The sequence below is a fragment of the Notolepis coatsorum genome (assembly GCF_963971535.1).
Source record: "Notolepis coatsorum genome assembly, chromosome: 4".
Taxonomy (NCBI): Eukaryota; Metazoa; Chordata; class Actinopteri; order Aulopiformes; family Paralepididae; genus Notolepis; species Notolepis coatsorum.
This window is the reverse complement of record NC_140168.1, coordinates 108,675,122-108,702,795: the sequence shown is the minus strand read 5'-3', so window position 1 is coordinate 108,702,795 and position 27,674 is coordinate 108,675,122.

The window sequence follows — 27,674 nt, the reverse complement described above, 5'->3', positions numbered from 1 at the left end:
AGCATTAATAAAGTGTGCACTCTCAAAGCTTTAATAAAGTGTGCACTCTCAAAGCATTAATAAAGTGCTCTCTCAAAGCTTTAATAAAGTGCACTCTCAAAGCTTTAATAAAGTGTGCTCTCTCAAAGCTTTAATAAAGTGCTCTCTCAAAGCTTTAATAAAGTGTGCTCTCAAAGCTTTAATAACGTGTGCTCTCAAAGCTTTAATAAAGTGCTCTCTCAAAGCTTTAATAACGTGCTCTCTCAAATCTTTAATAAAGTGTGCTCTCAAAGCTTTAATAAAGTGCTCTCAAAGCTTTAATAAAGTGCTCTCTCAAAGCTTTAATAAAGTGTGCTCTCTCAAAGCTTTAATAAAGTGCTCTCTCAAAGCTTTAATAAAGTGCTCTCTCAAAGCTTTAATAAAGTGCTCTCTCAAAGCTTTAATAAAGTGTGCTCTCAAAGCTTTAATAAAGTGTGCTCTCAAAGCTTTAATAAAGTGTGCACTCTCAAAGCTTTAATAAAGTGCTCTCTCAAAGCTTTAATAAAGTGTGCTCTCAAAGCTTTAATAAAGTGTGCTCTCAAAGCTTTAATAAAGTGTGCTCTCAAAGCTTTAATAAAGTGTGCTCTCTCAAAGCTTTAATAAAGTGCTCTCTCAAAGCTTTAATAAAGTGTGCTCTCTCAAAGCTTTAATAAAGTGCTCTCTCAAAGCTTTAATAAAGTGTGCTCTCTCAAAGCTTTAATAAAGTGCTCTCTCAAAGCTTTAATAAAGTGCTCTCTCAAAGCTTTAATAAAGTGCTCTCTAAGCTTTAATAAAGTGCTCTCTCAAAGCTTTAATAAAGTGCTCTCTCAAAGCTTTAATAAAGTGTGCTCTCTCAAAGCTTTAATAAAGTGCTCTCTCAAAGCTTTAATAAAGTGCTCTCTCTCAAAGCTTTAATAAAGTGTGCTCTCAAAGCTTTAATAAAGTGTGCTCTCTCAAAGCTTTAATAAAGTGCTCTCTCAAAGCTTTAATAAAGTGTGCTCTCAAAGCTTTAATAAAGTGTGCTCTCTCAAAGCTTTAATAAAGTGTGCTCTCAAAGCTTTAATAAAGTGTGCACTCAAAGCTTTAATAAAGTGCTCTCTCAAAGCTTTAATAAAGTGCTCTCAAAGTTTTAATAAAGTGTGCTCTCTCAAAGCTTTAATAAAGTGCACTCTCAAAGCTTTAATAAAGTGTGCTCTCAAAGCTTTAATAAAGTGCTCTCTCAAAGCTTTAATAAAGTGCTCTCTCAAAGCTTTAATAAAGTGCTCTCTCAAAGCTTTAATAAAGTGCTCTCTCAAAGCTTTAATAAAGTGCTCTCAAAGCTTTAATAAAGTGTGCTCTCTCAAAGCTTTAATAAAGTGCACTCAAAGCTTTAATAAAGTGCTCTCTCAAAGCTTTAATAAAGTGCTCTCTCAAAGCATTAATAAAGTGTGCACTCTCAAAGCTTTAATAAAGTGTGCTCTCTCAAAGCTTTAATAAAGTGCTCTCTCAAAGCTTTAATAAAGTGTGCTCTCTCAAACCTTTAATAAAGTGCTCTCTCAAAGCTTTAATAAAGTGCTCTCAAAGCTTTAATAAAGTGCACTCTCAAAGCTTTAATAAAGTGCTCTCTCTCAAAGCTTTAATAAAGTGCTCTCTCAAAGCTTTAATAAAGTGCTCTCTCAAAGCTTTAATAAAGTGCTCTCTCAAAGCTTTAATAAAGTATGCTCTCTCAAAGCTTTAATAAAGTGTGTTCTCAAAGCTTTAATAAAGTGCTCTCTCAAAGCTTTAATAAAGTGTGCTCTCAAAGCTTTAATAAAGTGCTCTCTCAAAGCTTTAATAAAGTGTGCTCTCTCAAAGCTTTAATAAAGTGCTCTCTCAAAGCTTTAATAAAGTGCTCTCTCAAAGCTTTAATAAAGTGTGCTCTCAAAGCTTTAATAAAGTGTGCTCTCAAAGCTTTAATAAAGTGTGCTCTCAAAGCTTTAATAAAGTGCTCTCTCAAAGCTTTAATAAAGTGTGCTCTCAAAGCTTTAATAAAGTGTGCTCTCAAAGCTTTAATAAAGTGTGCTCTCAAAGCTTTAATAAAGTGTGCTCTCAAAGCTTTAATAAAGTGTGCTCTCTCAAAGCTTTAATAAAGTGTGCTCTCTCAAAGCTTTAATAAAGTGTGCTCTCTCAAAGCTTTAATAAAGTGCTCTCTCAAAGCTTTAATAAAGTGTGCTCTCTCAAAGCTTTAATAAAGTGCTCTCTCAAAGCTTTAATAACGTGTGCTCTCAAAGCTTTAATAAAGTGTGCTCTCAAAGCTTTAATAAAGTGCTCTCTCAAAGCTTTAATAAAGTGTGCACTCTCAAAGCTTTAATAAAGTGCTCTCTCAAAGCTTTAATAAAGTGTGCTCTCAAAGCTTTAATAAAGTGTGCTCTCAAAGCTTTAATAAAGTGTGCTCTCTCAAAGCTTTAATAAAGTGTGCTCTCTCAAAGCTTTAATAAAGTGTGCTCTCAAAGCTTTAATAAAGTGTGCTCTCTCAAAGCTTTAATAAAGTGCACTCTCAAAGCTTTAATAAAGTGCTCTCTCAAAGCTTTAATAAAGTGCTCTCTCAAAGCTTTAATAAAGTGCTCTCTCTCAAAGCTTTAATAAAGTGCTCTCTCAAAGCTTTAATAAAGTGCTCTCTCAAAGCTTTAATAAAGTGCACTCTCAAAGCTTTAATAAAGTGCTCTCTCAAAGCTTTAATAAAGTGCTCTCTCAAAGCTTTAATAAAGTGTGCTCTCTCAAAGCTTTAATAAAGTGCTCTCTCAAAGCTTTAATAAAGTGCTCTCTCAAAGCTTTAATAAAGTGTGCTCTCTCAAAGCTTTAATAAAGTGCTCTCTCAAAGCTTTAATAAAGTGTGCTCTCTCAAAGCTTTAATAAAGTGCTCTCTCAAAGCTTTAATAAAGTGCTCTCTCAAAGCTTTAATAAAGTGCGCTCTCAAAGTTTTAATAAAGTGCTCTCTCAAAGCTTTAATAAAGTGTGCTCTCAAAGCTTTAATAAAGTTTGCTCAAGCTTTAATAAAGTGCTCTCTCAAAGCTTTAATAAAGTGTGCTCTCTCAAAGCTTTAATAAAGTGCTCTCTCAAAGCTTTAATAACGTGCTCTCTCAAAGCTTTAATAAAGTGCTCTCTCAAAGCTTTAATAAAGTGCACTCTCAAAGCTTTAATAAAGTGCTCTCTCAAAGCTTTAATAAAGTGTGCTCTCTCAAAGCTTTAATAAAGTGTGCTCTCTCAAAGCTTTAATAAAGTGCACTCTCAAAGCTTTAATAAAGTGTGCTCTCAAAGCTTTAATAAAGTGTGCTCTCTCAAAGCTTTAATAACGTGTGCTCTCAAAGCTTTAATAAAGTGTGCTCTCTCAAAGCTTTAATAAAGTGCTCTCTCAAAGCTTTAATAAAGTGTGCCCTCTCAAAGCTTTAATAAAGTGCTCTCTCAAAGCTTTAATAAAGTGCTCTCTCAAAGCTTTAATAAAGTGCTCTCTCAAAGCTTTAATAAAGTGTGCTCTCAAAGCTTTAATAAAGTGTGCTCTCAAAGCTTTAATAAAGTGCTCTCTCAAAGCTTTAATAAAGTGTGCTCTCAAAGCTTTAATAAAGTGCACTCTCAAAGCTTTAATAAAGTGCTCTCTCAAAGCTTTAATAAAGTGCTCTCTCAAAGCTTTAATAAAGTGCTCTTTCAAAGCTTTAATAAAGTGCTCTTTCAAACCTTTAATAAAGTGCACTCTCAAAGCTTTAATAAAGTGTGCTCTCAAAGCTTTAATAAAGTGTGCTCTCTCAAAGCTTTAATAAAGTGTGCTCTCTCAAAGCTTTAATAAAGTGTGCTCTCTCAAAGCTTTAATAAAGTGTGCTCTCTCAAAGCTTTAATAAAGTGTGCTCTCTCAAAGCTTCATGTTCCTTGTGTGTCTTGAGATACTCGATGTTAAGAGTTGAATCGCAGCATCATTTGTAATAACGCCACATATCATAATGCGGTAGAGCCTCTAGGTTTACACTCATAACAATGAGGCATCAAACCTTTTTTTTAATGCAACGGTTGTGAGGAAACGGGGCATCGGGGAATGATTTATTTTAAGAGTGTGGGAGAGGGGAGCCATGCAATCAGGGTGGATTTCTGGAAGAGCGCTTGAAAAGAACGGTGCCCGGCGTCGTCACAGATCGAGTGCTTCTCGAGTGCCGTCTCGAGGGAGGTGTAGGGAGTCTGGCAACGACGCCACACGCATCCCACCGAGGGTGTTGTTTTGTCTGCGAGAGAACGGTTGCTACCATGACGCCCGTGGCACCGTGGGACACGGGAGCGTCCTACGTCTTTCAAACCCCACCCTCCCCTCCTTCCCATCTGTGGTTTATCCCATGTGGTAGGCATGGCTCCACACCTATGTGTTTTCAGTGCGGGATCCACATATGGTGTGGCGCTCTTGAGGGAAGTGGTGTATAATTTCTCTCTCTCTCTCCTCTCTCTTATACTAAACCTCTACTGTCTTATGAATGAACACAACGCTTACATGTAGCGTCTTCAGATAATAATGTTTGAAAAACAGAGTTCTGTGGTTCTTGTCTGAGGTACTCTATTACTAGGGATGGGAATTGATGAGATTTTATCGATACGATTCCATTATCGATTCTGCTTATCGATCCGATTCTTTATCGATCCCTGATAAATGTATAATTTAAATTAATAAATTGGAAATGCAACGGAACTAAGCTGGTTAGAATAACAACATGCAACTTGACATTTCTGATTGTCATTTATTGTTGAGCCCCCATGTCAGACAAATACAAAAACTGTAAAAGAAAAATATTTACCGTAATTCCTCTAATAGTAACCGGGTCTCAAATACAAGCCGGGTCTCTATTAATGGCCGGGTGCGCTCTTGAACTAAGCAATTATTAGAGATGTTCCGATACCATTTTTTCCTTTCCGATCCGATTCCGATACCTAAGCTTTGGGTATCGGCCGATACCGATACTTATCCGATACCAGTGCATACATTAAAAAAAAAAAAAATTATATAAATTTTTTATAAATATAATATTTTTTATTTTTTTTTAACAAATACTGTTTTATATATACTGTTTTTTTAGTCATAACTAGAAAGTAATGGTATTTATTCAACAACAGGTGATTGTATAGATTTGTATTAGTATCATTAATCAATGAGTATGGGGCTTCAGCACTGCAGATATACCCTACTCCAATGATCCACACGGACATTATACGTTGCTGCACTCGCTACCCACTGGCTCTGCAGATATACCCTACTCAGTCTGTCTACAAGGCTCCGTTCAGTAGCAGTCGGATCTGTTTTGATTTTTGCACAATAAATATTCAACATTCTCTTTTGAGACTCCGCCTCAGACTCTTATCATTTGGCACTAAAAGCTAAACATTGTCGCCGATATGGCTGTCCGCAACATGTCATTAATTGTGTACGCGACGTGCAATTGTGCAATGACGACGCTACCGTTAGCTAGCATGAGCTACCGGTATATGGGAAGACCATAGAAGACTGTAACGTTACTGGTGACATTGTGATTGAACTTGGAATACTCCTTTGCCAACTTGCTGTACTTTGCTTGCAGGTCTGCAGCCATTATTGCTGGATTATATGAATAGCCCCAACTTTAGCCAAGGTAATGTTAAAACTAGCTTTCGGTTAGCCGTTCAATGCTAATAACACCAGCCACCAAGCGAACCCATGAGCTTGCCGTCAACACCGCTCTGTCGGGACGATGACATTTAAGAAAGTATCTGCTGTTAAAATGACAAATGGCATTGACACTTTAATCGATTAAGCACACGTTTGTTTTATAATGCTTACTCAACAGACCACAGTGTTGTTGATAAATTACGTCATATGGTATCGGAGCGCAGCATTAGAGGGTACTCGCCGATACCGATACCAGCATTTTAGCCAGTATCGGCGGCTTTTCCGATACCAGTATCGGTATCGGAACAACTCTAGCAATTATAAGCCGGCCTCCTAATACAAGCCGGGTTACTAATATACTGAGCTGCATACTGAGCTAGTTACTTGATTTCACTTTGAAAACGTTGAAATGACCAGTGACCACCTGTAATTGCACTGTTTACTATTTCATACAGTACTTGGTTTCAATAAATGAACCCAGTACATTTTACTGGGTTCAAACTGACACAAAATGTTGATTTATTCATTATGATCAGTTTGAAAATTTGAAATATAGGCCTCCCTCTTATACAGGCCTCCTCCTAATACAAGCCTGGTACCCGCTACAGTTGAAACAAATACAAGCCGGGGTTACTATTAGAGGAATTACGGTAACTATAGCCTACACTTAAATAAAATTATGTATTTGAGATTCTCTTCAAATGTATTTATTTTTTTAATTTCTTTATTCTTAAACTAGTTTAATCTATTGAACCGTAGTTGCATTCAACAGGTCGTTATTCCTCTGACTTCTCTGTCTCTGGTCTTTCAGACACACACACACACACACACACACACACACACACACACACACACACACAGAGAGCTCCCTCCCCGGTCCCCGCTCGCCCCTGTCCTGTAAGGTATTGGCTCGTGTTGCTACACGGACATGTTGGTATGTTGCACGGTACTTCCTGACTTACCTACTAGTCAACAGTCAACGTGATCATCACACGCTCTCCGTCTCTTATTATATGTGAACTAAAGAGTACAAGGTTTACACAACAGCCCCCACCCCTTTTTTGTTTGTACCTGTACTACCTGCTGTCAGCTGTTATCTCTCTCTGTGTGTCTGTATTAGCTTGGTTAGCTAGCGTTAGCTTTGCGGCTGTTAGGTTGTCATTAAATGAATGACTCGGTTGTCATTAAATGAATGACTCAGTTATAAAGCATTCGACTAGTTTTCAATCACTGCACTTAGAAACAGTCAAACAGCGGGAGCATTTCGGGAGCATATGACCAAAACCCAGGCAATTTCGAGCCCTTAACACTTTGGATGCCACACCCGAGATTTCTCGGGTTTACCCCCCGACCGTTGAATGCCCATCACGAGATTTCTCTTTTTTTTATTTTTTTTTTTTTTTATTAGCGTTCTGAAATCATATTGGATCAAGCGAGCCTACTGTTGGAGATCCAGGCACCGCCGGCGCTCAGATGTGAAAAAAGCGCCTCCTATCGTCTCCCAGATGGTAAATCACCCTTTTGGAGTGGACTCAATGAAAGTGAATGGGAGAACGGATTTCTGACTCCACATTTTACTTCTCACTGATGTAACCGGGGTCTACCAGAGTTCATTCTGGAACCTTGGTGCCACGGCGAATATGTGTTCTACTGTACACACGATGGATCAATACAATTATCGATTATTTCGAATGGCGATCGGAAATTGGAATAAACCATTTGGATACCATCTGATGTCAGGTAAGGAATCTATGTTATCAGTCTTAGGATAATCAGACTCGTTTTCACGGAGATATAAGCGTTTCCACTATATGTGATATTGCTGTTTCACTGTAAAAGCCATCAGGAAATAAGAGCAGCGATTATCAGCGCGCGGCACGAGCGTGCGTGCGCACACATATACTATCGATCATCTAGCGTTTATTTGAAAACGATTCATAAATAGGCCGACAAATGACAACGTTCTGGAATATTCCAGTAAAAGACGATTATAATCATAGGGTTGTTTTTTCCGCGAAAACGAGTGATTTTCAAAATGCTATCAAACGGAAATGAAGTGATAAAAAAAACAATCTGCCTTGACAATGTTGACTGGAAAATGAGTCTTTGATAAGCGACGGGCAGATTAGACACATAGCCATAATTTAAAACATAGATTAGGCGATATTAAGTTAACATTGGAGTGGGTTTGGGCATCAAGGGGGTAAAAAGGAAAACATGGCGTGGCATCGAAAGTGTTAAGGAATCAAATAGTCTGCCATGGCTACATGCGTGGCGCTAACATTATTGTTTTAAAATGCGCAACTGTCAGAAAAACCTGGCAGCGATAAGAGGAATCGATAGTCACGGAGGCATGTGATTCCAGGAATCGGACAATTAGGAACCGGCTCCCAACGGGAACCGGTTTTCGATTCCCATCCCTATCGATTACTTAAAGAGTGCTATATTGTTCCCAGTTGGTTTTTACTGTTCAGTAACTCACAAAATAGCTGTAGGAAGTGAAACATATTGTGATTCATATCGGAATTGGTGGAAATGTGTGGGAAGTATTGTTATATGATATTTTGTCCATAAGGGCTGAGCGTTTAATCGAGTTTCAATTAGGGCTGGGCAATTAATCGGAAAAAAAATCACGATCTCGATTCATAGACCTATGCAATCTAATTTCTAAGTTATAAAGATTTTTTTTATTAAATAATATATATATATATTAAATTATTTCTTTTATTTTTTTTTACTTTTTAAATGATGACTATTCTGACTTGAGTTATTTTGTATGTTACAAGATAGTTTTAAGTTTATAATCAAGCACTTTCATATATGTTATGTTGTCTGTTTAAGAAAGAGTGCAATAAATGATTTTATTGAAAAAATAAGAATCGTGTGAGAGAATCGTGATCTCAATTCTTAGAGAAAAATCGTGATTCACATTTTAGCAAGAATCGCCCAGCCCTAGTTTCAATTATGATTTTGTCTTCCCACCATCATAAAAACAAGATGATCAAGATAAAGTGATCATTGCATGCCTTGTTGCTTTTATTTTGTCTAGTGTTGTACTTGTAAATGCAGCGCACCCTTCCTTCACAGTGGTGCGCTCCTCCCCTCCCCCCTCAAGCCCAAACGGTAGTTTCAGCTGGTGTTGAGAGGGAGGGAGGAGGGAGGGAGGACGGGAGGAGAGGGAGGAGAGGGAGGAGGGAGGGAGGAGAGGGAGGGAGGAGAGGGAGGAGAGGGAGGGAGGAGAGGGAGGAGAGGGAGGAGGGAGGGAGGAGAGGGAGGAGGGAGGGAGGAGAGGGAAGAGAGAGGGAGGAGAGGGAGGAGGGAGGGAGGAGGAGGAAGGAGGGAGGAGGGAGGGAGGAGAGAGGGAGGAGGGAGGGAGGAGGAGGAAGGAGCTTGTAACTTGTACAAAAAATTACTTTCGTCGAGAAGGGAGGTAAAACAAATTCAGTCATTGTCACACATGGTGTTCTCAAATCAGTGAGTAAACGTTTATAATGGGTGTGATTTCAATAATGGATTATGATTTTTGCCATAATCGAGGAGCCCTACATCCTATCGCGAAATAACTGCAAACATCCTTGTCAGCTAATAAAAGCCAATAAAACGTTAGTTTAGATACCAGTGGTGAATGCAGATTGCTTTTAGATTGTGTGGGTGTCTGACTGACTCTGTGTGTGTGTGTGTGTGTGTGTGTGTGTGTGTGTGTGTGGCGTTCCTGAGCGCACCTGCATCTTGCGGGCGAGACTTTCATTAAGGCGCCACATGTAAAGAATTTGCACTACAACTCATACCTCATCACACCTTACTGTAAATTGTACCTAAATTGTACCTCATCCCATTTCTGCATTGTACTGTATATTGTATTGTAACTCAGTTACTTTTCTACTCTGCATTGTATATATGTACATTGAACACTTTTGAACACTTTTGTCTACGTACTTGACTTCTATTTTATACTTATTATACTTATTTTATACTTGTCTATTTTTATCTAGCACAATCTCTGGAGCAAAACAGAAAGAAGCATTTTATATAAAAGTACTCTTGTATTTTTGTATGACAACTAATAAAGGAACTTGAAACTTGAAACATGAAGGAGGGAGGCCTTTTGGATGAAAATGCTTAGATTCGCATTTTCTAGGGCTGACCTTCGAATTTTTTTTGGCAATCGAAGCTTCGGGGCCGAGCTTGGCTGTGTGATTTAATTCAAGGTGGATCGCTGTTGTCGTTTGAACAACTTCAGATTTCATGGGAACTACCAATCCCCCAAATCAAGAATGTTTAAGATGAATGAAGTAAGATTTTGATTATTTGAAATATGGCCTGTGTAGACTAAACTATGCACAGAATTATGTCAGTCTACAAGGTCCGGATTCTACATGGTCCGGCAATGTATACCTTGTAGACTCCACTACAGACCAATTATCAGTGAATGTTCATGCATTTTTAAGAAGGGCTACTTCCACAAAAAAACAAAGAACTCACCAAAACATCTCAGTAGCACCTTATCTAAATGTTCTATTTCAATTATAGAGATTCATATTTATTTATGTATTGCATGCATTTCTACATTTTATTTCCTATTTTGTTTATTCATCCCAGTATCTTTCTTTCTTATGTGTGGAATTCTACAAGGCATTTACATTCACATTTACATTTAGTCATTTAGCTGACGCTTTTATCCAAAGCGACTTACAAGTTCTCTACGACAGGTCATCAGGAAGGATACAACTCTATCAGCTGAGTAACAATATTCATCAAAGTGTTGCGTGTTACAGTGTAGGTTAGTTTATTAGGACAAGTGCATGACAGTAAGGTTAGTTAGGGTTCGATTTTTTAAATTTTATTTCAGATAATGGTTGAAGAAGTGCGTCTTTAGTCGACGGCGAAAGATTGGACTGGTTTCGGCTGTCCTAACTGGGGTGGGTAGTTCATTCCACCATTGTGGGGCAAGGACTGAGAATAGGCGTGTAGGTGGTGTATATGTGTTTGAGGATGATATCCTTTAAACAGGCAATAGTGATGATGTAATTTGGGCAGTGCTGAGCTGGGTTCCTTTCCTCCAGTGTATTTGTCCCCCGGCCCCACCCAATGGCCCCATGCACAACCACACACACACACACACCGAAGTAAAAAAAAAAAAAAAAAAAATGAAAATGATTTTTTTTTTCTTTTTTTTTTTTTTTATAAACTTCGATTTTTTTTTTAATGTTCGAAGCTTGTGCCATCGAACGAAGCTTCGAAGCTTCGAAGTATTTAAGACAGCCCTAGCATTTTCCTGTAATCATTCCGCTTTCAGGGTCTGCTCAGGGGGGGCGCGCACAGGGCCGTCTCCACAGGGCAACAGGGTCTTTCAGGGTCTGCTCAGGGGGGGCGCGCACGGGGCCGTCTCCACAGGGCAACAGGGTCTTTCAGGGGGGGCGCGCACGGGGCCGTCTCCACAGGGCAACAGGGTCTTTCAGGGTCTGCTCAGGGCTCAGGGTGCACAGGGCCGTCTCCACAGAGCAACAGTGGGTCAGGGTCAGGGTCACTCACCTTTCAGGGTGCTCGGGGTCCGCTCAGGGGGGTGCACGGGCCGTCTCCACAGGTCAACAGTGCAGTACGAAGCTGGACCGGGGGGGGGGGGGCTCGGTTCTTATAATTAAGCGGTCCAAAGACCCAATTATCAGAAAACCCAATTTTGCAAATGGCTTGTTATTTCAGGTCAGCCGCAGCTCGGCCAAATGGCAGTGATGAGCCCATGTGTCCCGGGATCCCTCTCAGACCAACGTTGTTTATCTTTTCCTCTAACGGTGCAAGACGCTTTGTGCTTCTGATCCAATGTTGGATCTTCTTGTTCTTTCTCTGGAGATTAGGTTTGACCTCTGCTGTGTCGTAGACCAGGGTCTCTCTCTCTCTCTCTCTCTCTCTCTCTCTCTCGGTTGATTAGTCTGCTGGGGCTCAGGTCACCCTCTCCGTTGGGGTCCGAGTCACTGTGTGGACCAGAGCGCCTCGTCCCTACAGTGCTGCACATCACTCACCGAGCTCAGGTTGAGCAGCCCACTCTGGTGACTAGACCTCAGGTTGAGCAGCCCACTCCTGTGACTAGACCTCAGGTTGAGCAGCCCACTCTGGTGACTAGACCTCAGGTTGAGCAGCCCACTCTGGTGACTAGACCTCAGGTTGAGCAGCCCACTCTGGTGACTAGACCTCAGGTTGAGCAGCCCACTCTGGTGACTAGACCTCAGGTTGAGCAGCCCACTCCTGTGACTAGACCTCAGGTTGAGCAGCCCACTCTGGTGACTAGACCTCAGGTTGAGCAGCCCACTCCTGTGACTAGACCTCAGGTTGAGCAGCCCACTCTGGTGACTAGACCTCAGGTTGAGCAGCCCACTCCTGTGACTAGACCTCAGGTTGAGCAGCCCACTCCTGTGACTAGACCTCAGGTTGAGCAGCCCACTCTGGTGACTAGACCTCAGGTTGAGCAGCCCACTCTGGTGACTAGACCTCAGGTTGAGCAGCCCACTCTGGTGACTAGACCTCAGGTTGAGCAGCCCACTCTGGTGACTAGACCTCAGGTTGAGCAGCCCACTCTGGTGACACCGACCTCAGGTTGAGCAGCCCACTCTGGTGACTAGACCTCAGGTTGAGCAGCCCACTCCTGTGACTAGACCTCAGGTTGAGCAGCCCACTCTGGTGACTAGACCTCAGGTTGAGCAGCCCACTCCTGTGACTAGACCTCAGGTTGAGCAGCCCACTCCTGTGACACCGACCTCAGGTTGAGCAGCCCACTCCTGTGACTAGACCTCAGGTTGAGCAGCCCACTCCTGTGACTAGACCTCAGGTTGAGCAGCCCACTCCTGTGACTAGACCACAGGTTGAGCAGCCCACTCTGGTGACTAGACCTCAGGTTGAGCAGCCCACTCCTGTGACTATACCTCAGGTTGAGCAGCCCACTCTGGTGACTAGACCTCAGGTTGAGCAGCCCACTCTGGTGACTAGACCTCAGGTTGAGCAGCCCACTCCTGTGACTAGACCTCAGGTTGAGCAGCCCACTCCTGTGACTAGACCTCAGGTTGAGCAGCCCACTTCTGTGACTAGACCTCAGGTTGAGCATCCCACTCCTGTGACTAGACCTCAGGTTGAGCAGCCCACTCCTGTGACTAGACCTCAGGTTGAGCAGCCCACTCCTGTGACTAGACCTCAGGTTGAGCAGCCCACTCCTGTGACTAGACCTCAGGTTGAGCAGCCCACTCCTGTGACTAGACCTCAGGTTGAGCAGCCCACTCTGGTGACTAGACCTCAGGTTGAGCAGCCCACTCCTGTGACTAGACCTCAGGTTGAGCAGCCCACTCCTGTGACTAGACCTCAGGTTGAGCAGCCCACTCTGGTGACTAGACCTCAGGTTGAGCAGCCCACTCCTGTGACTAGACCTCAGGTTGAGCAGCCCACTCCTGTGACTAGACCTCAGGTTGAGCAGCCCACTCCTGTGACTAGACCTCAGGTTGAGCAGCCCACTCCTGTGACTAGACCTCAGGTTGAGCAGCCCACTCTGGTGACTAGACCTCAGGTTGAGCAGCCCACTCCTGTGACTAGACCTCAGGTTGAGCAGCCCACTCTGGTGACTAGACCTCAGGTTGAGCAGCCCACTCTGGTGACTAGACCTCAGGTTGAGCAGCCCACTCTGGTGACTAGACCTCAGGTTGAGCAGCCCACTCCTGTGACTAGACCTCAGGTTGAGCAGCCCACTCTTGTGACTAGACCTCAGGTTGAGCAGCCCACTCCTGTGACTAGACCTCAGGTTGAGCAGCCCACTCATGTGACACCGACCTCAGGTTGAGCAGCCCACTCTGGTGACTAGACCTCAGGTTGAGCAGCCCACTCTGGTGACTAGACCTCAGGTTGAGCAGCCCACTCTGGTGACTAGACCTCAGGTTGAGCAGCCCACTCCTGTGACTAGACCTCAGGTTGAGCAGCCCACTCTGGTGACTAGACCTCAGGTTGAGCAGCCCACTCCTGGAGGATCAATGCTGACCAACATCTCATTGGCGGCGATTAAATGTTCCACAGCGTCTAGACAGAGCTGTGGCCCCTGAGAGACTAAAATAGCCAGATCGGGTATCGGAGACAATTTATGTTATTTAATTTTAATAAAAAAAATTAAAATTGGGATGAAAATGTTCCGTTTAGATTTAAACCAATTTAATCGATAACATAATCATCGGATGAATCTATTACTTGCAGAATTAGCAGATTAGATTCTTTAATGACCACACAGCCGGGCTGGTGGAATTTGTTTTCAGTGCGTATATATCATTGTTCCAACATGGAGCATCACTTACAATACATACTACATGCAGTTAAATACATAGATACATAATAATAATAATAATAATAATAATAATAATACAAAAACCACAATCACAATTAGCAGCTTTGTTCTAGTGTAACACACTTCTCCAGTTTTCCCCACTCATGGAAAGGCATAGTTCCTGTAGGTCTGTTGCCGTTCTGGGTTTTGTAGATGTCTGTTTCACGTAAAGCCGTTTATCTCCTCAACTGATGCTGATGGCCCGTACTGTGGCCCATATGGGGAAGCTATCGCTCTGCGCTCCTGCCGGGCCAGTACTGTTGTAATGTAGTGTCATCGCCCCCCGCTCTCCCAGCTCCTCATACAGCTTACTTTCCTGTCCATAAAACCCAAGCTGTATGGTTTTAACATGCAGCGTATATAACCCCCAAGAGTCTAGAGCAGTGAACCCAGTCTCCACTAGAACAGTGAACCCAGTCTACACTAGAACCCAGAGTCTCCACTAGAGTATCCACTAGAACCCAGAGTCTCCACTAGAACCCAGAGTCTCCACTAGAACCCAGAGTCTCCACTAGAGTCTCCACTAGAACCCAGAGTCTCCACTAGAACCCAGAGTCTCCACTAGAACCCAGAGTCTCCACTAGAGCAGTGAACCCAGAGTATCCACTAGAACCCAGAGTCTCCACTAGAACCCAGAGTCTACACTAGAACCCAGAGTCTCCACTAGAGCAGTGAACCCAGAGTCTACACTAGAACCCAGAGTCTCCACTAGAACCCAGAGTCTCCACTAGAGTCTACACTAGAACCCAGAGTCTCCACTAGAGCAGTGAACCCAGAGTCTCCACTAGAGCAGTGAACCCAGAGTCTCCACTAGAACAGTGAACCCAGAGTCTCCACTAGAACAGTGAACCCAGAGTCTCCACTAGAACAGTGAACCCAGAGTCTCCACTAGAACCCAGAGTCTCCACTAGAACCCAGAGTCTCCACTAGAACCCAGAGTCTCCACTAGAACCCAGAGTCTCCACTAGAACCCAGAGTCTACACTAGAGTCTCCACTAGAACCCAGAGTCTCCACTAGAACCCAGAGTCTCCACTAGAGTCTCCACTAGAGTCTCCACTAGAGTCTCCACTAGAGTCTCCACTAGAACCCAGAGTCTACACCAGAGTCTACACTAGAGTCTCCACTAGAACCCAGAGTCTACACTAGAGTCTCCACTAGAACCCAGAGTCTCCACTAGAACCCAGAGTCTACACCAGAGTCTACACTAGAGTCTCCACTAGAACCCAGAGTCTACACTAGAACCCAGAGTCTACACTAGAGTCTCCACTAGAACCCAGAGTCTCCACTAGAACCCAGAGTCTACACTAGAGTCTCCACTAGAGTCTCCACTAGAGTCTCCACTAGAACCCAGAGTCTCCACTAGAACCCAGAGTCTACACTAGAGCAGTGAACCCAGAGTCTCCACTAGAGCAGTGAACCCAGAGTCTCCACTAGAACCCAGAGTCTCCACTAGAACCCAGAGTCTACACTAGAGTCTACACTAGAGTCTCCACTAGAACCCAGAGTCTCCACTAGAGTCTCCACTAGAACCCAGAGTCTACACTAGAGCAGTGAACCCAGAGTCTACACTAGAGTCTACACTAGTCTCTACTAGAACCCAGAGTCTCCAGTAGAACCCAGAGTCTACACTAGAGTCTACACTAGAACCCAGAGTCTACACTAGAGTCTACACTAGAACCCAGAGTCTACACTAGAGTCTACACTAGAACCCAGAGTCTACACTAGAGTCTACACTAGAGTCTCCACTAGAACCCAGAGTCTCCACTAGAACCCAGAGTCTACACTAGAGCAGTGAACCCAGAGTCTACACTAGAGTCTCCACTAGAACCCAGAGTCTCCACTAGAACCCAGAGTCTCCACTAGAACCCAGAGTCTACACTAGAACCCAGAGTCTACACTAGAGTCTCCACTAGAACCCAGAGTCTCCACTAGAACCCAGAGTCTCCACTAGAACCCAGAGTCTCCACTAGAACCCAGAGTCTACACTAGAGTCTCCACTAGAACCCAGAGTCTACACTAGAGCAGTGAACCCAAACCTGAAGCCTAACCTAAGAATATGCACTTAAGTAGTGAACCCTAACCTTAGAATATGCACTTAAGTAGTTGTGAGAATGGGGTTTAGGCAGAGCCCAATAGCTGAACACAGGAGACGAGAGAATGGAGCGTTTTAGGGTGTTTTTAATAGTATTCCCCAAGCAGACAGTTGAACAGGCAGGAATGTGCAACAGACAGGTATTGGGAATCCCATTGCACCCTCAACACCCCAGACAACTATTTCCATGCCACCTGGCTCTGTCCACCTGTTCAAGACTTCTGGAATTCCGTCATCAATACTCTATCCCGGGTCATGAGCTGCAGCATTCCTCTCTCCCCCTCCCTCTGTCTACTCTGGGATACTACTGCTATCAATTTATTAGTCCAGAACACCAAACCCCTACTTGTTTCTCTAGCTGTTGCCAAGAAAACGATCCTCTTAAACTGGAAGACAAGAAAAAATTTGAATACTGGGCAATGGTTGGGCCTTCTCTCAAATTACATATCACAGGAAACAATCTCAACCGTGGATCACATCGAAGTCTCACAATTTAATAACATCTGGGAATTGCTTGTGGATAATCTAGGCTCCTAATCATAGGAGATTGACCTGTGAGCCATCCACTCCATAACCCACCCTTCTCTCAACCCCCCTCCTCACCCGCTACTTTACTTACTCCCCTCTCTACCCCCCCCCTTTCCCTTGTCATGCGTATTCATTGTTGTCCTTCGTTGTCCTTAGTTGTAATTTGTTTGTCAATGTCTAGTCTGAGTTCCCCCCCTCCGAGAGGGCAATGAAATATATTTTTTAAATATTTTTCTTATTTTACTACACTTTTTATAAAATGTTGTACTGTAAATAGTTAAAACGTATAATAAATAATAAAGTTGTCCCCCGAAGAGGGGGGGTGGATGGAGTGCCCTCAAAAAAAAAAAAAAAAGACAGGTATTGGGAATGTTTCTTGGGGGGTGAGGACAGGTGCACTCCCAGTGCAGCTGTGGGCAGAAGACACAGGTCTGTGTCGAGAGAGAGAGCAGGAGCACTCCTTGTGCAGCACGAGATGTCCAGGCAGGGAGGTGCACTGGAGCGGAGGTCCTGGGCACAAGAGAAACAGATTAGAGCAAGGAATAATCACAAGAGCAGGTTAGCAGGGCTTCAGGCTGAGTCGTCGTACCTAGGTAACTAGAATAACACCACGACGAGGTCTGGTCAGAATCTGCCGGTAGATGTAGTGTCTTGCTGATCAGGGGATGAGGTACAGCTGTGTCGAGTGAGGTGCCTGGCAGCGTGTGAATCAGGAGATGAGGTACAGCCGTGTGGAGTGAGGTGCCTGGCAGCGTGTGAATCAGGGGATGAGGTACAGCTGTGTTGAGTGAGGTGCCTGGCAGCGTGTGAATCAGGGGATGAGGTACAGCCATGTGGAGTGAGGTGCCTGGCAGCGTGTGAATCAGGGGATGAGGTACAGCTGTGTTGAGTGAGGTGCCTGGCAGCGTGTGAATCAGGGGATGAGGTACAGCTGTGAGGAGTGAGGTGCCTGGCAGCGTGTGAATCAGGGGATGAGGTACAGCTGTGTTGAGTGAGGAGCTTGACAGTGTGTGAAGCGGTGCTGCCAGGGGGCGAAACTAGAGCCCGCCACCCGCCATTGGCGCTCAGTTTTTACGTTTGGCGCCTCCCACTGAGAGGTCTGCCCGCCGTGTGGCGGGCAATCAAATAGTCATGTGAAAACCGAAAATCATGATCCATTTATGAGCGGAGTTCTCACTCGCTGTCTCAGCACAGAGACATTGAGGCATTGCTGCTCCTACCCCTCCCGCACCTGTTTCTGTATGCTGCTGCATGTAAACAGAGGCTATTGCCTCGGACAGTCACCGTGACTGACGTTAGTCTAGTCAGAGGGACCTCCGTGAGCTAATGTTAGCTACTGTTACAAAATGACCCAGTCAACTATTCACTTTTAGTTTAATACATGAGGCATTGTGTAACGTTATCCAGCTGGCTAGCTACTGATAGCTCCCGACATCAACAACTGCTCCAGCAAGTGTCCAGTGCATAATACCTCCGTTGGCTAGGTAGCTCATGTTAGCTCACTAGTCACTACGAAATGTCCCAGTAAACTAAATAGTTCAGAGGCGTTGTCCCAACGCCATCCAGCAGTAGCTACACATAGCTCCTGACATCAATGTCCTACAACATGCGTATTCGAGCCCCTGGCTTACATCGCATGAGGGCTGCTGACTAGGGTCCAGGTGCAGCGCAGGAGAATCCTTTCATGCTGAATGTAAGAGTTTAGGGTCCAGCTGCAGCGCCGGAGAATCCTTGCTGGAGCTGGAGGCCACTCGAGTATACACACAGACAGTGGAGCTGTTTGCAGACAGCGAGGTGGCGATGTCTCGCAGATAATACAACTACAAGTATGATTATATAATATATATATTTTATTAAAAGAAATATTTTTTTATATAAAATAATAATTATTATTTTTTTAATAAAAAAAAAGTTGGCAGGTAAGAAATATGCTTGGCGGGTAGATTCTTCCCATCTACCCGCCACTGGCCGGTGAGTCAAAACGTTAATTTCGCCCCCTGGGTGCTGCCCATATATGGGTGTGAGGCTTCCGTGGATGTGGGAGAGGATGAGGAGGAGTGAAGAAGGTGTGAGGCTGGTGAATGTGAGAGGATGAGGAGAAGTGAAGAAGGCTCTTGCCGTGATTATGACAGTAGTGAACCCTAACCTAAATATAAACACAGAAATAGTGACCCCTAACCTAAGAATCGACTCTGAAATACTGTGCACCAAAGGAACTTATCATCTCCTCTAAACAGGACGTTGTCATAACCAGTGATCTCCCAGTCTAAACGCTTGACTACTTTAAATACTTAATATTCCTAGGTAGTAAATCTCTGTGAATGTGGAGATTAAATCTCTGTGAATGTTGAATGAATGAATGAATGAAAACTTTATTTAACAGATTGCAGAATGGGTACAATACAGTACGGCTCAATACACACAATTGTTAACACATTCGGGACGGGCCACGTATTTATCCGTGTTTCGAATCCATGCGTTGTGGACAGAAGCACGGATAAATCCGTGGCAAGTTGTTATTGCTTTTATTCCATTTTAATAACCTATTCAAGGTCGCCGAGCGGCACTGCAGATTTACCCTACTCTATGAATTCGACAAGGTGCAATACCGGCCAGATCCTCTTAGGGGCGCTATCGCGATAATGCAGTGTGCCCTGTGGCTGAACGGATCAGTTTTTTTTTTTTTTTACTTTCAATGGAGATTTCAGTTAGCAGGATTCTAGATGTGTAGCCTGTAGCTTTGATTACCTTTTGGATCGCAGATTTCACCATGCAATAAGGGGATTTATCATCAGCCAATGGACATATTGATCTACCAGATGGCGATCGATAACGGGGAAAATGAGAACCTTTTGATGAATTTTTTAAATGACAGAATAAAAGTAATGCATAAAGTGCAGACATAAGAATAGGAATAAAATAAGTACAGTGTTGCTCGAAGGCATGTGTTGATGTTTGTGCCAATGTGGCTGTAATGTTTTGTTATTTGTCAAGGACCCCAGGAAGACTAGCTTCAGCTAATGGGGATCCTTTTAATAAAATAAAATAAAATGTGAACCCCCCCCCACCCCCGGAACAGCCAGTCCCCAAAACACCCCACACATCAATCCCCACAACATCCCTATCCAAGACACCCCCCCGATAGAGCATGTCATGACCAAAGGAAACAGCCCGCGCGCCACTCACGCCGCCATGCGGGCCGCCCTATCTCCCCCAGTCCCGGCGACCTCGCCACCGTATGGCAGGGCTATTCAACTAAATTGTTCAGGGGGCCACATTGTCAGAAACCCAAGGGGCCAGGGGCCGGACTGCCACGGCGCCTCCCCGTGCTATGAATATATGTACACTTGACACAACACGCAACCACATTTTCACAACTTTTATTTAACTACATTGCAAAAGTAGTATACTTTTCAAAAAAAGTGCTTCATTTATGTGCAACAACTGCAACATCTCCTCTTCAACATTTCAATATAAAAATTAAATAAAAAACAAACAAGTGCATGATGTGCGTCTGAACATTCTAACATCAACACTTGAACAAAAAAACACATTTATAGTGCAGCTGAGCTTATGAAAAAGTGCTTCATGTCTGTGCAACAACAGCAAATCACAGCATCTTATTAGCACTTATTGTCCACTCTTAACTCTCAAACATCAGGGGGGTGGGGGGCAGACACATCTAATGAGAGCGATTGCACTTCTTTGACTGTGCAATTGCAGAGAAAGAGGGTTAATAGGAAGTGAGGGCTACCCGCAAACAGTGATGCAAATGCTCATTTGTCAAGGAGGCACGTTGCTTGTTTTAATGGCATTCATGTGAGAGAAACTGGATTCACAGGTGTATGTTGAGCCAAACATTGTTAGCACAGATATTGCCAGCGTTTTTATTTTGGGGAATGTCTTGACATGAATACACTTTATCCAAAATGTTGTGGTGGATTCATTCTCAAGTGAATGAATGAATGAATGAATGAAAACTTTATTTAACAGATTGCAGAATGGGTACAATACAGTACGGCTCAATACATACAATTGTTAAGGGGATGCAGACCTGAGAAAGACGTTTGTCTTGTTTCCATCAAGTGCCTGCTTCAGAGCAGATGATGCTTGCATGTCAATTATTTCAAGTTGCAGGAGACCTTCATCAATGTGAAGTGATGCAAGGAACTCTTGTCCTTTTGTGGAAATAGCTCTACATTGGCAAATGGGTTGCTCACAAAATGCATCAATTCTCTGGACATGTCAAATTCATCAAATCGACTTGCAAAGTTTTCCCTCAATTTATCAATGAAATCTGTCATTAATTGAGTGGCTTTTGGCTCAATTGTGCGTGTTAACGTTGACATGAAAGAAAAAAAAGTAATAATAAAAAAAATAAAATATTAAAAAAAAATATTTTTATTTTATTTTTTTAATTTTTTTTTATTATCATGTAATCTTTGGCGGGCCGGTCAGAATCATCCCGCGGGCCGGATCTGGCCCGCGGGCCGCCAGTTGAATAGCCCTGCCGTATGGTATGGGAATCTTAACGGTAAATACCGGTGCAAGCTGCCGAAGGTGGTTAATGTAGTTTGTAGGGCAGCTGTACCGAATGTCATTTTTTAACATTCGAAGCTTCGAACGTCTGTCGTCATATTTTATGACGTAATCCAAAAGAAGAAAAAAATATTATTTAAATTTTATTTTTATAAATATCCTCAAACTAAATACTCAATTTGAATAAAGTGATTCATCTAATAAAATTAGTCTTTATTTTCTTATTAAATCAACTTTCTTTAACACTTTCAGTGCCACCAGGGGGCGCACGACTTAGTGCTTGAATGCCACCATCGGCGCCAATGTTAACGTTAATATCGCCTAATCTATGTTTTAAATTATGGCTATGTGTCTAATCTGCCCGTCGCTTATCAAAGAATCATTTTCCAGTCAGTGCTGTCAAGGCAGATTGTTTTTTTATCGCTTCATTTCCATTTCCGCATTTTGAAAAGCACCCGTTTTGAGGTAAAAAACAGCCCATTCTGTGATAATCGCCTTTTACTGGAATATTCCAGAACGTTGATATTTGTCGGCCTATTTATGAATCGTTTTCAAATAAACGCTAGATGATCAATAGTATACGTGCACGCACGCACATTCGAGGCGCGCGCTGATAATAGCCGTTTTCATTTCCTCATGGATTTTACAGTGAAACCGCTGGAGCACATATCAGAAAAAAGCTTATCTTCATCAAAACGAGTCTGATTATCCTAACACTGATAACATAGATTCCTTACCTGACATCAGATGGTATCCAACTGGTATATTCCAATTCCTGATCACCATTCGAAAAAATCGATAAGTGTATAGATCTAACGTGTATACAGTAGAACTCATGATCCGCGGCGCTCAGAGGATCCAGAATGAACTCTGGTAACCCCGGCTGCATCAGTGGACTGGAAAATGTGGAGTACAGAATTTTTTCCCCATCCATTTTCATTGAGTCCATTCCAAAATCCCTGATGTCATCTGGGAGACGATAGGGGGCGCTTTTTTCACATCTGATCGCCGGCGGCCCTTGGGTAGGCTAGGGTAGGCTCGCGTGATGCAATATGATTTCAGATCGCAAAAAAATCTGAGAAATCTCGTGAGTGGCTTTCAATGTAACTATCGTAAACCCGAGATAAGCCGTGAGTGGCACTCAAAGTGTTAATGAATATAACTCGTCAGTTTTGTCAACATAAATAATCCAATAAGGGCACGGTTGGTATGAAAGTGATGGTGACGTCTTGATGGAGCGTCTTGATTTTTATCTGCAACTGTGAAGAAAACCCCCATTGGTTTAAACAGAATGAACAGACACAAAAAATATATTAAAAAAATAATAATAATTTAATAAAACATTTAGAATTCGAATGTCATCATTATGAACGAAGCTTCGAACTATTCGGTACGCGTCTAGTTTTTTACCAACGGATTTCCAGTTCCGCGTTCTGCGATCTGATTGGCCACTGACGTTTCTGGTGCGATCTGATTGGCCACTGACGTTTCTGGTGCGATCTGATTGGCCACTGACGTTTCTGGTCATGTGACATGTGCGCCCAATCGTGTGACGCGCCCATTTCCGCCTCGAGCAGCAGCAAACTACCTAACGCCTAGTTTATCACTGGTTAAGCTCAGGCGACTCTTTCGCAGTTGGTTAAGGTTAGAGTTTGGAATCAGGGCTGGTGTTCTATCGCCCTGCTCTAAGACAAACTCTAACCTTAACCAACTTCGGAAGAGTGCCTAAGCTTAACCAGTGAAAGAAACAGGCGTCACACGATTGGCGCGACCAGAAACGTCAGTGGCCAATCAGATCGCAGAACGTGAACGCGGAACTGGAAATCCGTTGGTAAAAGTAATCGGGCATTCGGTAGAGCCCTAGTAGTCTGTAAACTAATGGAACCACAGTCAGTTGGGAGGATGAGGAGGGACGGCTCTGCATCAGAGGAGCCTCGTGTTCCAGGTGTGTGAGGCTGACACCCGGCAGGAGCATCATATACCAGAAGTCACTCATTCATAACAACATGCAGTTAGCCTGCTAAATTCTTAGACACCTTTAACTACAATTTCCCTTTTCCTACTGTATTTTGCAGCACTGTCGATGTCATTCTGATGTGTTGTGTGGATGCAGTGCTGTGTGGATGCTGTGTGGATGCAGTGCTGTGTGGATGCTGTGTGCAGGGCACGAAATTAACTTTTTGACTCACCGGCCAGTGGCGGGTAGATGGGAAGAATCTACCCGCCAAGCATATTTCTTACCAGCCAATTTTTTTTTATTTTTATAAAATATATATATTATATAATCATACTTGTAGTTGTATTATCTGCGAGACATCGCCATCACGCAACAAGTCAAAATGCTCACTATCTGCAAACAGCTCCACTGTCTGTGTGTATACTCGAGTAGCCTCCAGCTCCAGCGAGGATTCTCCGGCGCTGCAGCTGGACCCTATACTCTGCTTTGGTCAAATCACATTCAGCATGCCCTCATGCGATGGAAGCCAGGGGCTCGAATATGCATCGAATCAATGTTATAAGACATTGATATCAGGAGCTATCTGTAGCTACTGCTAGCCGGCTAGATAACCTTAAGACAACGCCTCAGTGAACTATTTAGTTTACTGTGACATTTCGTAGTGAGCTAACGTGAGCTACCTAGCCAACGGAGGTATCATGCACTACTACTAGACTATTGCTGGAGCATTTGTTGATATCAGGAGCTATCAGTAGGGATGCACCGATATGAAAATTGGCCGCCGATACCGATACCGATTGTTCAACTAACACTATCGGCCGATACCGATACCGATACCGATATTTGTATATTTGTATATAAGTATTTGTAAATTTTTTTTTTTTTTTTTTTTTTTTTTAATTTTTTTTTTTTTTTAATGAAACTACTGTATATTTGTATGTGTATGTTTGTATTTGTAGGCCTCTTTACTTATTTAAAAAAAGGAAACATCAAGAAATATGTTTATGGTATCACTATCTCTCTCCCAGTATCGTCTTGCGGCCTGCAGAGGGATACTATTTTCTCAACCAGAGCTTTCAACCAATGCAATGGAACCATTCTTGCGGCCTGCAGCAGGATACTATTCTCTCAACCAGAGCTTTCAACCAATGCAATGGAACCATTTTGATTGACAGTCGATTCGGCCAATTACGCCACACCGGTGACCGCTAGCACCCACCTCCTGCTGTCCTTACCACCAATCGGCAAGCGTTTATAAATTTTTCTACTTCCGGGCATTCTGTTTGCGAGAGCAGAACACACTTAGCTACGTTAGCTCCCCGGCCCGCCGACCGGCGCTCCACGCATGACCAAATGAGACATAATGATTTTACTGCAACAAATGTTATAATAAAACAAAGCCTTTCTATACATTTGTCTGGTTGAAAACTTTATTAACAGATTGCAGAATGTGTAGTTGGGTACGGAATGAGCAACGGAATGGAACCGAGCTATGAACGTACTAACGGAGTAATGCCTTGTTTACTGCTATCTTCGGGTAAATAATATGCTTGTTATTGAACGTGTAACACTTCATTTTAACAGCAGATACTTTCTTAAATGCCATCTTCCCGAGAGAGGGTGTTGACGGGGAGTTGTGTTATTAATAGCATTGAACAGCTAACCGAAAGCTAGCGTTAACTATTGTTAAAGGTTTAGCCATAACGTTACCTTGGCTAAAGTTGCGGCTATTCATAATGCAGCAATAATGACTGCAGACCTGCAAGCAAAGTACAGCAAGTTGACAAAGGAGTATTCCAACGCAAATCACATTTTCACCAGTAACGTTAGTCTTGCATCTAATAGCTAATAACGTAGCTACGTTAGCTCCCCGGCCCGCCGACCGGCGCTCCACGCATGACCAAATGAGACATAATGATTTTACTGCAACAAATGTTATAATAAAACAAAGCCTTTCTATACATTTGTCTGGTTGAAAACTTTATTAACAGATTGCAGAATGTGTAGTTGGGTACGGAATGAGCAACGGAATGGAACCGAGCTAATGAACGGACTCGGAGTAATGCCTTGCTGCTATGGGTAATAATAATATGCTGATGTTATTGTCCGTGTAACACTAACTATATAACGCTAATGCCACAAAACGAATGCCTTGTTAATCATAAGTAGTTACTTTGATGCAGTAGATTGTGTGTGTGTGTGGGGGACGGCGGGCGTTGTGCAGGTAGATTGCGCGAGTGAACTTTTTTTTTTTGCCTTTTGACGCTACACAAATTGATGGGTATTTATCGGCGACTGCTATCGGCACATTTGAGCTTATCGGCCGATAGGCCGATAGCAGTCAACAAGGCACTTATCGGCCGATACCGATACCCGACCGATATATCGGTGCACCCCTAGCTATCAGTAGCTAGCCGGCTAGATAACGTTAGACAATGCCTCATGTATTAAACTAAAAGTGAATAGTTGACTGGGTCATTTTGTAACGGTAGCTAACGTTAGCTCACGGAGGTCCCACTAGACTAGAGCAGTCAGCAGCAGGGTTCGAAATTAACAGGGGCTTGGGGCAAAATGCCCTCGAAAATTTACCAAATGCCCTCGAAAATCAGTTAAGGGGGGCAAGAAAAGCCCCCGACAGTTTACTAATTATATATATAATTATATATATGCTCTCTACAGTGCGAGCATTTCACTCGTGTTTGCCCCTAATAATATGTGTGTGTGGGAACCGGAAAAATCATTTACTTGCAGTGTGCGAGACGAGTGGAGATTACAAAACAGCTCCGCTGTTAATAGTTCAGAAACTGGACTGAAATTCAGTTTTTGGGTGGAATGCAAGGTTTGTTGCAAGGAGGGAGGGAGGCGGGGCCCGCTGCGTGTTACAGGGTACTTGAGGTGCGAACGCAGACAGACGGAGAGCTCTGCTTTCATCAAGCATGCATAGTGTAACATTAGGCGTGTTCAAGATGGATTTCGGTTCGCCTCGAAAGTAGCCGAGTGAAGCCGGAGGAGGACTTAAAAAGGCGGACACTTCCGATTTCACGAGAGCCTCTCGCCTAGTCTCGCATGGCAGATACGCTTTCACGTCACCACGCACACATTACACACCTGTCCAGCTCATTATAATGCGATGGCCGTGTGCAAAATTAGATCAGATTCAAATGTACAGCACACCATATACTGCTATAGTGGAATATACTATTCATATACCATAATTTATACCATCTTGTTGCGCACTCCTGGCCGCACGCACACACAACACACTGCTGAATAATTCTGTTTTGCATCAATATATATGTATACTGTGTATATTGAGGCAAAACAGAATTATATATACAGTATTGAGGCAAAACAGACGACGCGTGTGTGTGTGTGTCTGACAGCTTGAAGTTTATCATGATGATATGATGATAATACATAACATAATAAAGTTATCAATCAATCAATCAAACGTCTCATAACTCCTTGGCTGTCACGTGGCTGGTGACTGACAACTTTTCTGAGCCAATAGGCGCTTTGCGCGACCATAGCAAGTCGCTTCCCAGCCGGGAGCAGCCGAGTGAGAGGTACTGTGGCGCCTCGCTCTGAAGGCTGCTTGTGGCTCGCTCCCGCCGGAGTTCCACGCCTCGCCTCGTCAGATTTTCAGAGCAAGTCGGACAACGCGTTTGGCGAGGCCGTAGTAAAACCTGCGCAGATCTGCGTCCGCCTATCCCATCTCGAACACGCCTATTAAGTTACACTGCTATCTTAACGTTAGCAAGCTAAGCATCTGCATAGCGCGACCTGTGTAACGTTAAGTAACTTGTGTTCGGTGGGGAAAGACCGTTCCATTTGTAACACAACTTCAAAAGAATAACATCCAAATCCGATCCCGATGCGCATTTCCTTCATTCCACAGCGCTGAGCGTGCAACGTATTTCATTGATAGATCTGGCCAGAGCCTATACTCACAAACGTGCCAGTGCTGTCTTCGGGATGATTTTAATCCAAACGTCCATTCAAAACTTGTATTATGAAATAATTCTGGGATGTCTGACTATTTCCCTATGCATTGGTGCGAGTTCAGCTGACAGTCCATAGAGTCCATGACAAGTTCATGAGATGCTCTGTTCTTTTGATGTGTTTGAGGTGGATGTTGTTGCGTGTGTGGGGTTTTTCATGTATCAATTTGAAACAAGCCTCTTGACTGTTGGAATTAGGGATGTTAAAAATAAAATAGCTAATAATATTATTCAATATTAGACATTTATTGATCCAGAGGCAACCGGCTATTCGTCTGCTATTTGTAGATATATCAAGACAACAACATAACTTGCCCTCAGGGACAATCATATTTAATCTATTTAGATAGAGTATGTATGTATTAGGGATGCCCCGATCATGTTTTTTGCCACCGATACCGATCACCGATCGTCGTGAGCCATATCGGCCGATACCGATCGTTTTTGATTAAAAAGAAATGAAAAATTATTTTATATAATTTTTTTTAATAAAATATATATATTATATAATTAGACTTGTACTTGTATTATCTGCGAGACATCGCCACCACGCAACAAGTCAAAATGCTCGCTATCTGCA